Consider the following 14,996-nt stretch of genomic DNA (forward strand, 5'->3'; position numbering starts at 1 on the left):
CACTGTGTGAGATTGCTCATCACTGTGTGAGATTGCTCTGTGAGATCACTCATCACTGTGTGAGATTGCTCATCACTGTGTGAGATCGCTCATCACTGTGTGAGATAGCTCTGTGAGATCGCTCATCACTGTGTGAGATCGCTCATCACTGTGTGAGATTGCTCATCACTGTGTGAGATTGCTCTGTGAGATCGCTCATCACTGTGTGAGATTGCTCTGTGAGATCGCTCATCACTGTGTGAGATCGCTCATCACTGTGTGAGATTGCTCATCACTGTGTGAGATTGCTCTGTGAGATCACTCATCACTGTGTGAGATTGCTCATCACTGTGTGAGATTGCTCTGTGAGATTGCTCATCACTGTGTGAGATCGCTCATCACTGTGTGAGATTGCTCTGTGAGATCGCTCATCACTGTGTGAGATCGCTCATCACTGTGTGAGATTGCTCTGTGAGATCGCTCATCACTGTGTGAGATTGCTCTGTGAGATCGCTCATCACTGTGTGAGATCGCTCATCACTGTGTGAGATTGCTCTGTGAGATTGCTCATCACTGTGTGAGATCGCTCTGTGAGATCGCTCATCACTGTGTGAGATTGCTCTGTGAGATTGCTCATCACTGTGTGAGATCGCTCTGTGAGATCGCTCATCACTGTGTGAGATTGCTCTGTGAGATCGCTCATCACTGTGTGAGATTGCTCATCACTGTGTGAGATTGCTCTGTGAGATCGCTCATCACTGTGTGAGATCGCTCATCACTGTGTGAGATTGCTCTGTGAGATCGCTCATCACTGTGTGAGATTGCTCTGTGAGATCGCTCATCACTGTGTGAGATTGCTCTGTGAGATCACTCATCACTGTGTGAGATTGCTCTGTGAGATCGCTCATCACTGTGTGAGATTGCTCTGTGAGATTGCTCATCACTGTGTGAGATCGCTCATCACTGTGTGAGATTGCTCTGTGAGATCGCTCATCACTGTGTGAGATTGCTCTGTGAGATCGCTCATCACTGTGTGAGATTGCTCTGTGAGATTGCTCATCACTGTGTGAGATCGCTCATCACTGTGTGAGATTGCTCATCACTGTGTGAGATTGCTCATCACTGTGTGAGATTGCTCAAGATTGCCAACTGAGGACAATTTTGTGCTGTAGGCTCGCACCCTCTTGGAATTGGACCACGACTGTGCAAACTCATTCAACCTTCTTACAGCCAGAAAAGGGATGCTTTTGTCTCCTCAGTCAGTATTGATTCAAGCCAAGGTCCCAGATGTGAAAGGACAGCAGGAGTCATTTTATAAGTCCATGCTGCCCGTCAGCACAAACTTATAAAATTACCTCTTGCGTGCCACACAATCCATCTGGCCCAGAACTAAAAGGCTTGATTTTTAAATGACTTAATCACTGATGACTAATCTACTTGTTTGAATAAATCTCTCAATGTACCATTTTCAGATACTCGTGAAGCCTGAAATCACCATCCCTGTGGAAATATTTTCTGTGACCGAGAGCATAATGACATGAAGTGAGCCTCGTTTGTGTAATTTGCATAATTCCCAGAGGCCTGCTGGAAAAAGTTATGAAATGGAGAAAGTCACTCGACAAATTATAAAAAGCTTGAGCTGGTTTTAACCTTTCTGTCCCGTTGACATTGAGTGCCACTCACTGTGAAACATTTCCAAAGTATGCCGTAGATCTGCTGGTGCTGAATCCACCCCGTTTACACCCCATATGGCCAATTCAGCAAAAATCCAGAAGAGCTGCATTACTTCAAAGCAACTACATTTACATGATCCTCCGCCTGTACAGTTGCTGAAAAGGCTCATTCAGCCCTTTATGGTTCTGGTCGTAGACCTACCCTGATGTTGGTAATAACTTACTCCACAATGCCATTGTGTTGCTTGTGAATTACCTGCCTCTGTGCTGCAATTCTTGTCTGCAACATGGATTTCCAATAATGTATACCCATGAGACAACTCTAAACTCACTCGAGCCCCTCTCCCCTCGAGGTGCACTTGAATCCCTCCCCCTTCCCCCAATGGATGGTCACTCACTTCCCTTCCTCTACCTCCCTATTTCTCTCTGGCTGTGGCTCTTGCAATGTGTGTTCCAGGAGTTGGGTTTATATAGGATATATTGTCATATATCACTATTGCCCTTATGTGGAGGTATTATAGGATATTGTCATACATCCTTTACCTTTAGTACAAGTACAAGAGATAATAAATCATAACCCCTTACATGCAGTATATATGAGATATAGGTACCAATTACACTCACATTTCTCAGGAGGTGGCATTTTTGCTGCTTATGCTAGCCTCAGAAAGAGTAGATTGAAGAGAACTCCGCATGGTAGCTCTTCTCTGGAGGTAGCTGAAGTTCCCTAACTGAGTGAAGCTTTGTATCGTTCTTTTAAACTGTTTTTAGCAAACAAGCATCCTAATTATTAACTAGCACATTGTCTAATTCTTACCGAGTCTTAATTTTATTGGGCAGTTTATGACCCTGAGGTCATCGAGCAGATTGCCAAATATAAAATCATGAGGGGTTATCCTGGTCAATATCCTGTTCCAGTGTCTAAAGTTTCATCCTTCATCAATGTTATCTTAGGAATCTTTGCTTCCTATCTTTGCTCTTCGTGAACTATGGCTTTTGTCCTGGAGTATCATTGTGATCAAAAGATAAGATCTACCAACATACACTTTAAACCAATTCTGCCTATTCATGTGGTTTAACCATAATTACTACATTAGCTGTTCTGTCTTCATTCCATATTAAAACAATGTACAAACATATCTATATTCTTACAACAGGAACCTTCCATATGCTCTTATAATGCTGGGCATTTCTAACTGTTTCTCAAGCGCAGTAACTTTGAACTGAAGTGAGCGCACTCAGAGACATTTCTTCCATCTGTGGTTGTCCTGGCTACTCACAATTTCCAGAAGCTCCGACATCAGATAAGCTCCACACAACACTGGCTTTCATTGTCCTTTGGCTCAGAAACTGAAAATAGCTTCAAACCAACACTTCAGTGGCAAACTTCAGTTCAGGCTAAACTCACTCTGCTGGTCTCTCACTCGCACAATCAGTTAACTCAAACACAGGTACTACTTTTAAAACAATCACACCTAGCCACCAGTACTTTCACACTAAGTTACCAGCTAGCTTGTCAATCAAACCAGCCCAGTCCGTATTTCTGGCCTCTCCCTTTAAGACGGCCAATTTAGAGCCATGCATTTGAAGTTTTATTCACTCATCTCTACTTGCGACACAATTGGATTGAAGCTTCCCAAACTCATTTTCCATAGGACCCCACACAGCCATCAGAGAAAAGGTTATCTCATTAGTCTAGACAGGATTGAAACCTAATTGTCAGGGATAAAAAGACTCCATTGTGACCCACTGTATCACCTTCTTCCCTTCAACCTGTCTTTTTAAAACAAAAATTATGGAAAGAAAAAATGAATTTATATAGAACCTTTCATGACCTCAAGAAATAAAGAAAGCATTTTACAGACAATTAAATGAAATTTTGAAGTGTCATCACCATTGTAATGTAGGAAAGGGATGTTAGTTTTGAAGAATAGAAGACTTTCCATTTCAGGCAACCGGCTCTCCGTGATCGAGTACAGTGTGCGTAAATACAGAGGCAAGTTTCCGCTGCTCCAAGATGTGCCCCAGTCTCAACCTGAGAAAAGCACCACTGAGATTCCCAGTTAGTTTTGAATTAGGAATACTTTATACTGTCGGCATAGTCGTACTAAAGCTGACTTGAAAGGACTCAAATTCATTTGATGTAGCAGAGAGAGTAGACTTTCATCTCCTCAGTGTAAGCTTGATTTGAATCTAGGTGTAAATATTCTCATTTTCTCTCACATATACCAACCCCAAAATAAAGAGGTCGGTGCTCTCGGGCCGTCCGTGCACCATGGCCTTCCTCCGGCTGATCGAGATCGAGAACTTCAAGTCCTACAAAGGCCGGCAGATCATCGGCCCCTTCACAAAGTTCGCGGCCATCATCGGGCCCAACGGCTCTGGCAAATCAATCCTCATGGACGCCATCAGCTTTGTGCTGGCGGAGAAGACGAGCAACCTGCGTGTAAATTAGGAATACTTTATGCTGTCGGCATAGTCTCACTAAAGCTGGCTTGAAAGGACTCAAATTCATTTGATGTAGCAGAAAGAGTAGACTTTCATCTCCTCAGTGTAAGCTTGATTTGAATCTAGGTGTGAATATTCTCATTTTCTCTCACATATACCAACCCCAAGATAAAATCATTAACCATCAAAGCAGAGTCTACTCAATGCCACATTAATCTCACTCAGAGACAGCTATCAGGGTCTGCCTTTGCCTTTGCTCCATAGTGATGAATGAATTTCAGTAAATTACTTTATCTTGTTTTTTGGATAAGAGACTAATCCTTGCCACATCTTTGGAATAGGAGACAGTAGTAGGCTGCAGGGACTGTGAACATTAAAGGTGCAGATCAGCATTGCCTCATGCCACCATCTGATGGGAACAATTTTAGAAATGTCCAAAGTATATCTTTTAATATGGCTTTAGACAGTGAAAATGTGTTTCAATAATTGGCTTCAGCCAGCAGTATTTCCTGAGGGACAGTTATGTGTCTGTATCACGAAGACCACAGATGAGTTGTTTAGGCTAAAGCTCGTAAATTTGATTGAAATTATTGGTCCTTTGAAGGACTGTGGATATTTTATGTATAATCGCCAGTTCATGTCAAGTTCTGGTTTCATATGCTGCCAAATGTGAAAAGCAAACAGATTGTTAAAAGGGTCTACATTTGACGATCCGGATTCTTTCCCCTCAGTCTGGTTCAGTAATAACTGAAGTCGAATACATTTTAAAGTTCAACACATCTTTAATAGCAGGGTTCTTAGTCTGCAGCATTGATTTGGACTCCTGATAGAGTCCCTCTATGCTGGCAGAGCAAGAACAAAAACATACAGAAATCCACACGTTTTTATACAGATGAATAGGGTTGGAACATACTTAACGAGGGTCAACACCAATCATAAGCCGGGCATAGGTTGCCATGCGAGGTTACATTATTTCCGGCCAATCATAAATCGTCCATGTGCTGATCATGTTGCTGTTAGACATCAAAGGGGATAACTTCCTCACTTTCCAACTTGGAATGTTCTTCCCTGTCCCTTCTGTTCCTTATCTCCCAACCTGGAATGTCTTTCAACTTTGGCTAAGCTCGTTCCCTATATTGATCTGCCATAAACATGGAGACATTCAGACCAGTCCTTGACTCACATCGAAGACCTATCATTGATAAGACAATGCAGGCCTGCTGACTAAGCAAACATATGGCCCAGCAGGAGGGCCAGGCCACTTGTACCAATCTCAGTTACTAACTAATTAACCCTTTCTAACCATTTTGCATTCTGCTTCTTTGCCACGTAGACATTTTAATATTTTACTAAAAACTGACCACGTAGGGATTCTCATTCCCCCCTTTTATCATTTTATGATAACCAATTATTACGGTGCTCACTAGTTCTGCAGGTTCTGCAGTGCAGCAACATTTAAGTAAGCAATAAACTATAAGAATTATAACAATGAATATGACTAGCCCTTGAACTAGAGAAGTCCCAATGGAACACACATGTTTCATCAATACGCCTTTGTACTCTTATCTGTTCTCAGGAACAGACTCCTTCTAAACATCTCTCAAGTAGGCTGCGAATGTCCTTGGTCAGCTAAACCTATTCATGTTAGTTTGAAAAGGCTAACATAGTCAAATATCCCATGGTGCTTTATATTTTGTTTCCAGCCTAACTAGACTGAATGGTACCTTTCAGACCATTTTACACCTGTGAATTGGTGCCCTCCCCATTATATCCCTTAATCCAAATTCTCCCTACAATATCCCGTTAGATGCTGTACCTCATCTTAACCAGGTTCCCTTCGTGTTGGCCACCAGTCCGGGTGGAAGAGAGGCAGAGCATCTGATAATCCTATCAAACTATAATTGTCTTCCCTTTTACATGCACCTTACCCCAGCGGGTGCTACTCCCGGTACCATGAAGATGTTTTCTTAGTTGAAACCACAGAGACAATGGGGACATTCTCACCCAGGCTCTGTTTTACTATCTTTGCCAAACCCTTCATCCTCTGCTTACATTTATTACATGCAATGAAAATCAAGAAGCACATTACAACAAACTGCACTACGACTAATACATATGAAACTAATCTAATCCAAAGATGGATCTGTATATTCAGTCCCAAATTCCAGAGGTCATTTCACCAGGTGGTGACTTTAATTTGGTCAATGTCATGCTTAATATTGTTATTGTCCTGTTGTAGGTTATAATAAATCTTCTGGGAGAGGTGTATCTCCATTCGCAATGCTTTCAAGTATTTAGGCCACAGGGGTGTCAGATACCCAAATGTGTCCTGATATGCTTTTAAGTCCTTTCTGACATTCTCAGAAACTTGTACGGTGGTGAGGTTATGCCGGTGTATCTCTACCAGTTCCTCGGGTCCAATCCGAACCAGGACTTCAGAAATGGAGTAGAATTCTGGACTTAAAATATCACAAGTTAGATTGGCATATTTAAACGTTTTCAAATTAGTTGTAACACAGTATGCCCTCTCCGGCATATACCACTTAAGTGGGTTTTAGATCCGCCTCTAGGGCCTCCATGGTACAGTTAATATCCCGATTGGTACCGGTATTGTTAAACCCACACTGTGCTTCTAGGCTGTGTCCAACACTATGTGGACACACAGTGACAGCATGTCTAGTAACACATCCCTTTAATTTTGTTCCAGCCAATCAGCTTAAATCTACGTCCTCTAGTTCTTGAACCCTCTGCTAGGGGAAACAGGTACTTCCAGTCTACTTTATCTGGGCCCCTCATAATCTTGTAATTTTGTATCCATCGTGCGGATATCTTCTAAATATTGTTTCTCCCAATTTTATTGTTAACTGATGGGAACCTAACCCTGACTTTTGGAAATCCACATTACTGTGTCCCTCTTTACTTTAATTTCAGTCCTTTTGATTGATACCAGTGTTTCCTGACTGTTTCATTAATTAGTTGGTTTCTCTATGGACCATGTGTCAGTGCCTTGTTTAAAAGGATTTCTCACTCGCCTGGACCACATTAACCATTTTCCTGTTGTGCTGTTGTCAAGTAACTGAGCCTGTCTGAGACTCATTCTTCAATGTATCTTCTTCATGTATCTCCGCATACTAGCAGCATCTCATAGGAATGAGCTTAGTGTTCTTGGATATTAACTTTCTGCTGGCCAGTCTCTTCTTCCTCATGGTATTTCCGAACATTTTCCATGGCACACATCATATGTCCTGTAGGATTCAGTCCTGTAAAAGCAACTGGTTTATTTAAAGAGTGGTTGCAATAGCTCACCAGGCCATAGGCCTTTGTAATCATGTTCTTCATCCTGATCTCCATTTCAGATGATGGCAACATACATTTGTATCTTTTATGTCCACTGTAGCCACTCTTAGGTTTTCAGGTTATCTTATCAAAAAGATCAGGGGTGTCTCGAGTGCTTATCTCCCCCTGCATGGTCCCGATGTCAGGGTAGTGGCCAGGCTATTGAGTGTAGTTTTCTCATTATTCATTATAGGCAAGGACACAAATATCTCCACGAGAAAGCTATCAATTTACTATTCTCAACTACACTTTCCTGACTTCCACTAGATTGTATATTTATGCCAGATTGATTTTTTATCATGCCCAATTCAATGACTTTAGAGAAATTCCCATATCTCCCCACCTCGAGCACTCTGTCTCGGAAGACAACAAATAGGTTAAAACAAAACAAATCAAAATGTTTTCAAAAGAAGAGAATCATTTATATCACCACGCTGTGACATTTGGTATCCGCTGATGTCTGCAGCTAAAGTCTTAAATCTTTAACACCACTGGATCGTTTCCTGCACCAAATTTCTCCAGCAAAGGTTGCACCGTAACTTTGTAACTACTCTCGGTAATCCTGCACCATCAACACTCACGTGGTCCCAAAAAAAACCCAGGGTCACCTGTTTTAAAAGAAACACAGAAAATCCATTGCGGCTCTTCTTGAGAGCCCAAGTGATTAATTTGTCAAATCTTCATTTATTATTTATTTATCCAAAGGAATAATCCCTATACCCAAAACAAATTTAGAAAACAAAACAGGAGAGAGAAATTGCCTAGTTCCACTCTCTCCCTCTCTCTGAAGCACGCAGCCTGTCTGAAATAAACACTGTCTCTCCCACATACAGATGTACGCAGGGCTGCAGACTGGAATTTCTAACTCCAAGTCCTAATCTCTGTGTTTTCAAGATGTAACCACATTAAGCAGATATCATTAGTAGCCGCCTGCTAAGATACGTTATATTCCTCTTTTATTAATTTATTAATGGTTTGGGCATGTGTTTCTAGAACTGTAGCTATCCTTTGCAAATATATGGTCAGCATTTGATCCTCAGACAATTCCTTATCTGTCTTTTCAGTTATCTTTTAATATATCTTTAATGCGAGACCCTAAATCTCTGACCTTTTGATCTAATGTTGTCAAATCAATGGTGTTAACAACTGAGGCAAAGGCAGTTGCTATATCACTTATCACAGATCTTTACGTCTCCATATTTGCCTATCTCTTTTTACGATGTCCACCTCCATTCCATGTGGCTCTTTGTTTTAACACTTGAGTTAGGAGGTGTTGATCTAATTGTTGAGTTTTCTTAGCATTCTCAATGCGAGTTATATAATTTGTCAGGGAAGGTCTCCCCTCTTTGGTCAGATCTTGTATTCTACTATTAATTTCAAATAAAATTGAACAGCCCCAGAACTTGTCAAAACTTCCTTTATCATACTGTGGCAGGGTAAAACTAATAGGCGTTTAGTACCCTGTGTCAGTACATAGCTCAAGTAATGGACTTCCAATTGTCTAACCTATGCTTCCTTTTCATATGATTTGTTTTACATTCCTTTCTTATCAATTTTTCACTGTAGCGTGAAAACTTATATCTCAGTCAATTGTAGCCTTTGGCATTTCCGAGTGATTGGGACAATTTTACTAATATAACCTATACCAATTATTACCTCATGTTCACCTGTGTAATGGTTAGCCTCAGACAGTTCTCAACCGACTGGGTCATTTCTATCTGTTTGAACTGGTCTTGGCATGACAGTCTGGCTTCTTGGGATGGAAGGGGTTAACATTAACTTGCTCTTGTGGTAGGAGTAACTTGATCCTTCTCCCTTTTGAGATTAAGTTCCCACCTTCAAAATTTCACTTCACACAGGTTTGACTGATTTGTTTACTTCTCACATTTGTGGATTGCTTTATACTATATTTTTGCACACTATTTTTTCACATACTTTTAGTGGATCTGATTATAATCAACGCTGCGAGCTGTTCCAGCTTTCCGACTTTTCCTATCACAGTGATACCAGATAGTTTTCTAATGTATCCCGTTAATTTTTAACCTCTTTTTAAACCACAGCCAATCACAAAATAAACATTCAAAATGCCAATTTTTTGAAGATCCCATGTCTGGAATTTAACATGCCCACACTTTATAAGAACCAGAATTTAATAGGTCACTTAACCTCAATAACTCCAATTTTAATTCAGCAGTATCAGAATTAAACACACGACAAGACAGATACATTACACAAAGGAAGAAAACACACAAGACACAGTAAGAAGGGGGCTTAGCCCACAACACCGACAAAAAAAAACACTGATCAAAGACAGGCTTTTTAAAGGGACAGTACACTTAAACAACACAACCTTTCTTTTTCGGGTCTCTGTCTTTTAAACGTTTGTCTAGTCACTTAATTCTATCCATATTGTTTTACAGTACTGTCTCCATAAAGCAATTAGTTCTTTGGCTGAGGTACCTCTGTTATTTTTCCAAATTAATTCCTGAGCCTTTTTTCGGCATCTAAGTTTTATCAATAGTTCCTGTTTATAGCCAATCATCAGGAACTTAAACCCTGACTACCCTCAGTGATATTAACCACTGACCTACCACTTACAAGTTATTCCCTAAGTGATATTCGACCACTGACCTCCTCCTGCTATTTCTGTGTATTCGCCAGACTGACCTGAATCTTGTAAGGACACCACACGAGTGTTAGCGATTGGACGATTCGTCGTCAGACTGACGGATTGGAGGAAAACCGACATAGTAAATTAAGACTACTTACATCGGGGCGCCATTTCCTTCCTCCGTGTCTGAGACAATCCGCCTCTTACTCCGCGAACTCTCGGTGAACGACCGTTAAGATCCCACCGCTGCCACCAAATGACGATCCGGATTCTTTCCCCTCAGTCTGGTTCAGTAATAACTGAAGTCGAATACATTTTAAAGTTCAACACATCTTTAATAGCAGGGTTCTTAGTCTGCAGCATTGATTTGGACTCCTGATAGAGTCCCTCTATGCTGGCAGAGCAAGAACAAAAACATACAGAAATCCACACGTTTTTATACAGATGAATAGGGTTGGAACATACTTAACGAGGGTCAACACCAATCATAAGCCGGGCATAGGTTGCCATGCGAGGTTACATTATTTCCGGCCAATCATAAATCGTCCATGTGCTGATCATGTTGCTGTTAGACATCAAAGGGGATAACTTCCCCACTTTCCAACTTGGAATGTTCTTCCCTGTCCCTTCTGTTCCTTATCTCCCAACCTGGAATGTCTTTCAACTTTGGCTAAGCTCGTTCCCTATATTGATCTGCCATAAACATGGAGACATTCAGACCAGTCCTTGACTCACATCGAAGACCTATCATTGATAAGACAATGCAGGCCTGCTGACTAAGCAAACATATGGCCCAGCAGGAGGGCCAGGCCACTTGTACCAATCTCAGTTACTAACTAATTAACCCTTTCTAACCATTTTGCATTCTGCTTCTTTGCCACGTAGACATTTTAATATTTTACTAAAAACTGACCACGTAGGGATTCTCACATTCACAGCTTATCCGTTTAAGTGTTAGACCATTGAGAAGAAATCGGCTGGTCATCAAATGGACCTGCTTTAATATCAAAGTAAAGGCAACTGTACAATTGAGGAACAATCCTGTGGTTCCCCAGTTCCTTACTTTGCAGTGCTTCAACCATGTGAGAGGGCCAGCGGACGTCAACACCCATATAACATCAATCAGAGGCTCAGTTAGAAGCAAAGAACTACAAGCATCTGGCAACGCCTTGATTTTAAAATTTTCATCCTTGTTTTCAAATCCATCCACGGCCTCGTCCCTCCCTATCTCTGTAATCTCCTCCAGCCCTACAATCCTCGAAGATGTCTACACTTCTCCAATTTTGGCCTCTTGCACATCCCCGATTTTCATTGCTCCACCATTGGGCGGCCGTGCTTTTAGCTTCCTAGACTCTAAACTCTAGAATTCTCTCCTGAAACCTCTCCACCTCGCTACCTCTCCTCCCTTAAGATGCTCCTTAAAATCTACCTCTTTGACCAAGTTTTTGGTCACCAGTCCTAATATCTCCTTATGTGGCTCGGTGTTTGATAACACTCCTATGAAGCGCCTTGGGATATTTTACTACGTTAAAGGCACTAAATAAATGCAAGTTGTTGTTTTTGTTGTTATTGAAGTATAGTCACTGTTGTAATGTAGGAAATATTTGCCGAGGTCTTGTATTATTTTAGTATCTCACTCTATCTTAACGCTTCTGTGCATTATTTAATAGTGCAATGCAAGGATTTGCCTCTTACCCAAAAAACAAGATAAAGTAATTTACTGAAATTCATTCATCACTATGGAGCAAAGGCAAAGGCAGTCCCTGATAACTGTCTCTGAGGGAGATTAATGTGGCATTGAGTTGACCCAGCTTTGATGGTTAATGAATGCTGTTTTTTTTAAGAAGATAACTAATGGAATGCAGGACTTGTAAGATAGAGCTATTTGGTACTTTTACCACTATTCTCAGTGATTCGATTTGATCTGATTTGCTTGATAACACTGGCAGTACACTGGGTAAATGAGCAGTGTGTGGAACAGGGGTATAAAGCTGTGGATAGTGTAATTCTTCATATCAATCATCATATCAGTACTGTAACATGATCTTTTCCAGCAGAAATCTGGTGTTGTTGCCTTAATCCTAAAATTTTAATATTTTCCCTTTACATCTGCACGTTTGCAGTAGATATGTGTGTGTTTTAAAATTATATATATAGGACATACATTCCTATATGTACGCAGATAATTTTATATATATATATATATCTTTCTTGCATGTACCATTTGTCTATCTTTTCTCTTTTAATTGTACAGACTCATTTTTCTCCATTACATGGTGATATTTGGAATTCGATGGCTGAGTACTGACTGTCCTATGAGATTAAACCTATTTAGGATTGAACTCCTAACTAGAAGATTTCGATTGTAGTATACATGATTGAAAAGTCCCTGCGGTGCTTCAATTAATCCAGGGTACAACTGTGCTATGGTTGTTGTTCTTGTTATATAACTTGATTTGTGCTCAAATCAAAGGGGCCTCTTCTAGTCCATTGCTCTTTGTGTCATTGATAAACACTGTAGAAGAAGGTGTTTTAGTAATAGCACAAGACTTACCAATGCTATTTACCTTAACTGGCCTCTTGCACATCCCCGGTTTTCATCGCTCCACCATTGGCGGCCATGCCTTCAGCTTCCTAGGCCCTAAGCTCTAGCACAAGATTTACCAACTCTATTTACCTTAACTGATTTGACCTATTGCTTATAGAACAATGTCCATCAGTACTTTATTGCTAAAGAAGATTCATCAAAACTCTTAACTACCTCACTAATTTCACATCATGAAACACAGAAGATTTTTACTTTACAGATCAGGCAGTGTCTGACTTACATTTTACAATGTCTGAAAGCAACAATTAAAAACAAAATTCTCCTGTCCAAAATTCAATGGTGGTAACCTTGTAGGTGTGTTTATAACCTTGATGAATGAATAAACTATGTCAAAACTTAGTTGTATCGTATCAAAATGCGACAAATCACAATGCAGTTGTTACATGTTAAAATTAAGGGATATATTGTGGAAAACAAGAAGGTCAAAGAACCTTGAAATATAAATTAGGGAAGGTGACACAAAGTGAACTTATAACTTAGTCTAAGTTGACCAATTTTATATTGCACTGCACATCAATTGCGTTTCAATACTGGCAATCAGATTGACATTTTAAAAGCTCGTGTGTGTTATAAAAAGTGTAAGTCAAAATGTAGCAACACATCTACATTAATCAGAGCCAGATTTCATGCTGCAAATTAGTCAACATCACTTTAACCTTTTGTGGATGACGGGATTGTTTTTTAGTTTCTGTAAAGCAAAATCATCCTTTCCATCATTTTTTTAAGAATTGAATTCAAAACACTGCACAAAACTCCAGCTTAATATTACAGAATGTAATGATGTGAAGTACAGGCAAAAAATGCCTTCAACTTTCCCTCTTCTAAAATAGTTGCAGCGGGTTCTGGAATTGGAGCTAATCGACAGGTTGAGCTTTATGGATTGAATGGAATTTTCTTGTTTTTTCATTCTTGTAGAACCATAGACATTTACAGCACAGGAGGAGGTCATTCGGCCCATCGTGTATGTGCCGGCTCTTCGCTGGAGCAATCCAAAACCAATCCCAATGCCCTGCTCGTTCCTTGTAGCCTTGGATTTTCCTCTGCTTCAAAAATGCAATGGTCCCTGTCCCAACTATTCCCTGTGGCAAAACATCCCATAGTGTCCAAGAATTATGACATTGCTAAGCAACAGCAATAACAACAACAACTTGTATTTATATAACACCTTTAATGTAGTAAAACATCCCAAGCACTTCACAGGAGCATAATCAGACAAAAATTGACACCAAGCCAAAGAAGGAGACATTAGGACAGGTGACCAAAAGCTTGGTCAAAGAGGTAGGTTTTAAGGAACGTCTTAAAGGAGGAGCGGTGGAGAGGTGTAGAGGTTTAAGAAAGGAATTCCAGACCTTAGGGCTTAAAGCATGGCCACCAATTGTGGGGCAAAGGAAATGCGAGTTGCACAAGAGGCCAGAATTGGAGGAACGCAGAGTTCTCAGAGGGTTGTGGGGCTGGAGAAGGTTACAGAGATGTGAAGGGTTGAGGCCATGGAGGGATTTGAACACAAGGATGAGAATTTCAAAATAAAGGTGTTGCTGGACCGGGAGCCAATATAGGTCAGCAAGCGCTGAGTTGTTGGGTGAATGGGACTTAGTGTGAGTTAGGATACAGGCAGAAGAGTTTTGGATGAGCTTAAATTTATGGAGGGTGGAAGATAGGAGGCCAAGCAAAGAGATAATCACATTGTACAGCAGCATACTGTTATTGTGATGGCATCTGTGTTTTATGCTCATTTGGTTTATGATCATCAAGGAGCATGCTAACATCCGTTTCTATCACAGTGCTGTTGTCGTCAGCAGTCCTGCCTCCAACAATGTGGTAACATTTCATATATATTACCGAACTGCTTCCATTGACAATAATTATGTGATGTAAAACTGCTTTCTTGCTGCTGACTCTGCTCCATTTACACATTGCAGGGTAGGATGCAACAACGGCTGATATCTGCTCACGTGCAAGAGTTGAGTATGTGCAGTTGGTCTGGTCAAAACGTGATGCTAAAGCAACTGCGCCTGTGTGATTCTGACAACTTTAACAGACTGGCTGAGATCCTACCCAAAGGGAAGGTTTACACAGCCCAGCAACGTCTAGTCTGTTTTGTTGCTCTGTACAGATGCACCTAAAATGGCAGCACAGTTTTGTTGTTCTAATTAGCTGCTGTTTTACGTATGCTAGTGCTGCCACTCAGTGGTCGGAGGAATCACGTGACACTTCCGCTCAAGAAGCATCTTGGGACCTCCAATGGCACTGATATTGCTACATTTCCTTCACAGTTTTGTTTCTGATGACATTCTGAGGTAACCTTAAAATAAATACGGTATTATGTAAATGAGGTGACAAT

This window comes from Heptranchias perlo, chromosome 27, assembly GCF_035084215.1.
Source record: "Heptranchias perlo isolate sHepPer1 chromosome 27, sHepPer1.hap1, whole genome shotgun sequence".
Lineage (NCBI taxonomy): Eukaryota > Metazoa > Chordata > Chondrichthyes > Hexanchiformes > Hexanchidae > Heptranchias > Heptranchias perlo.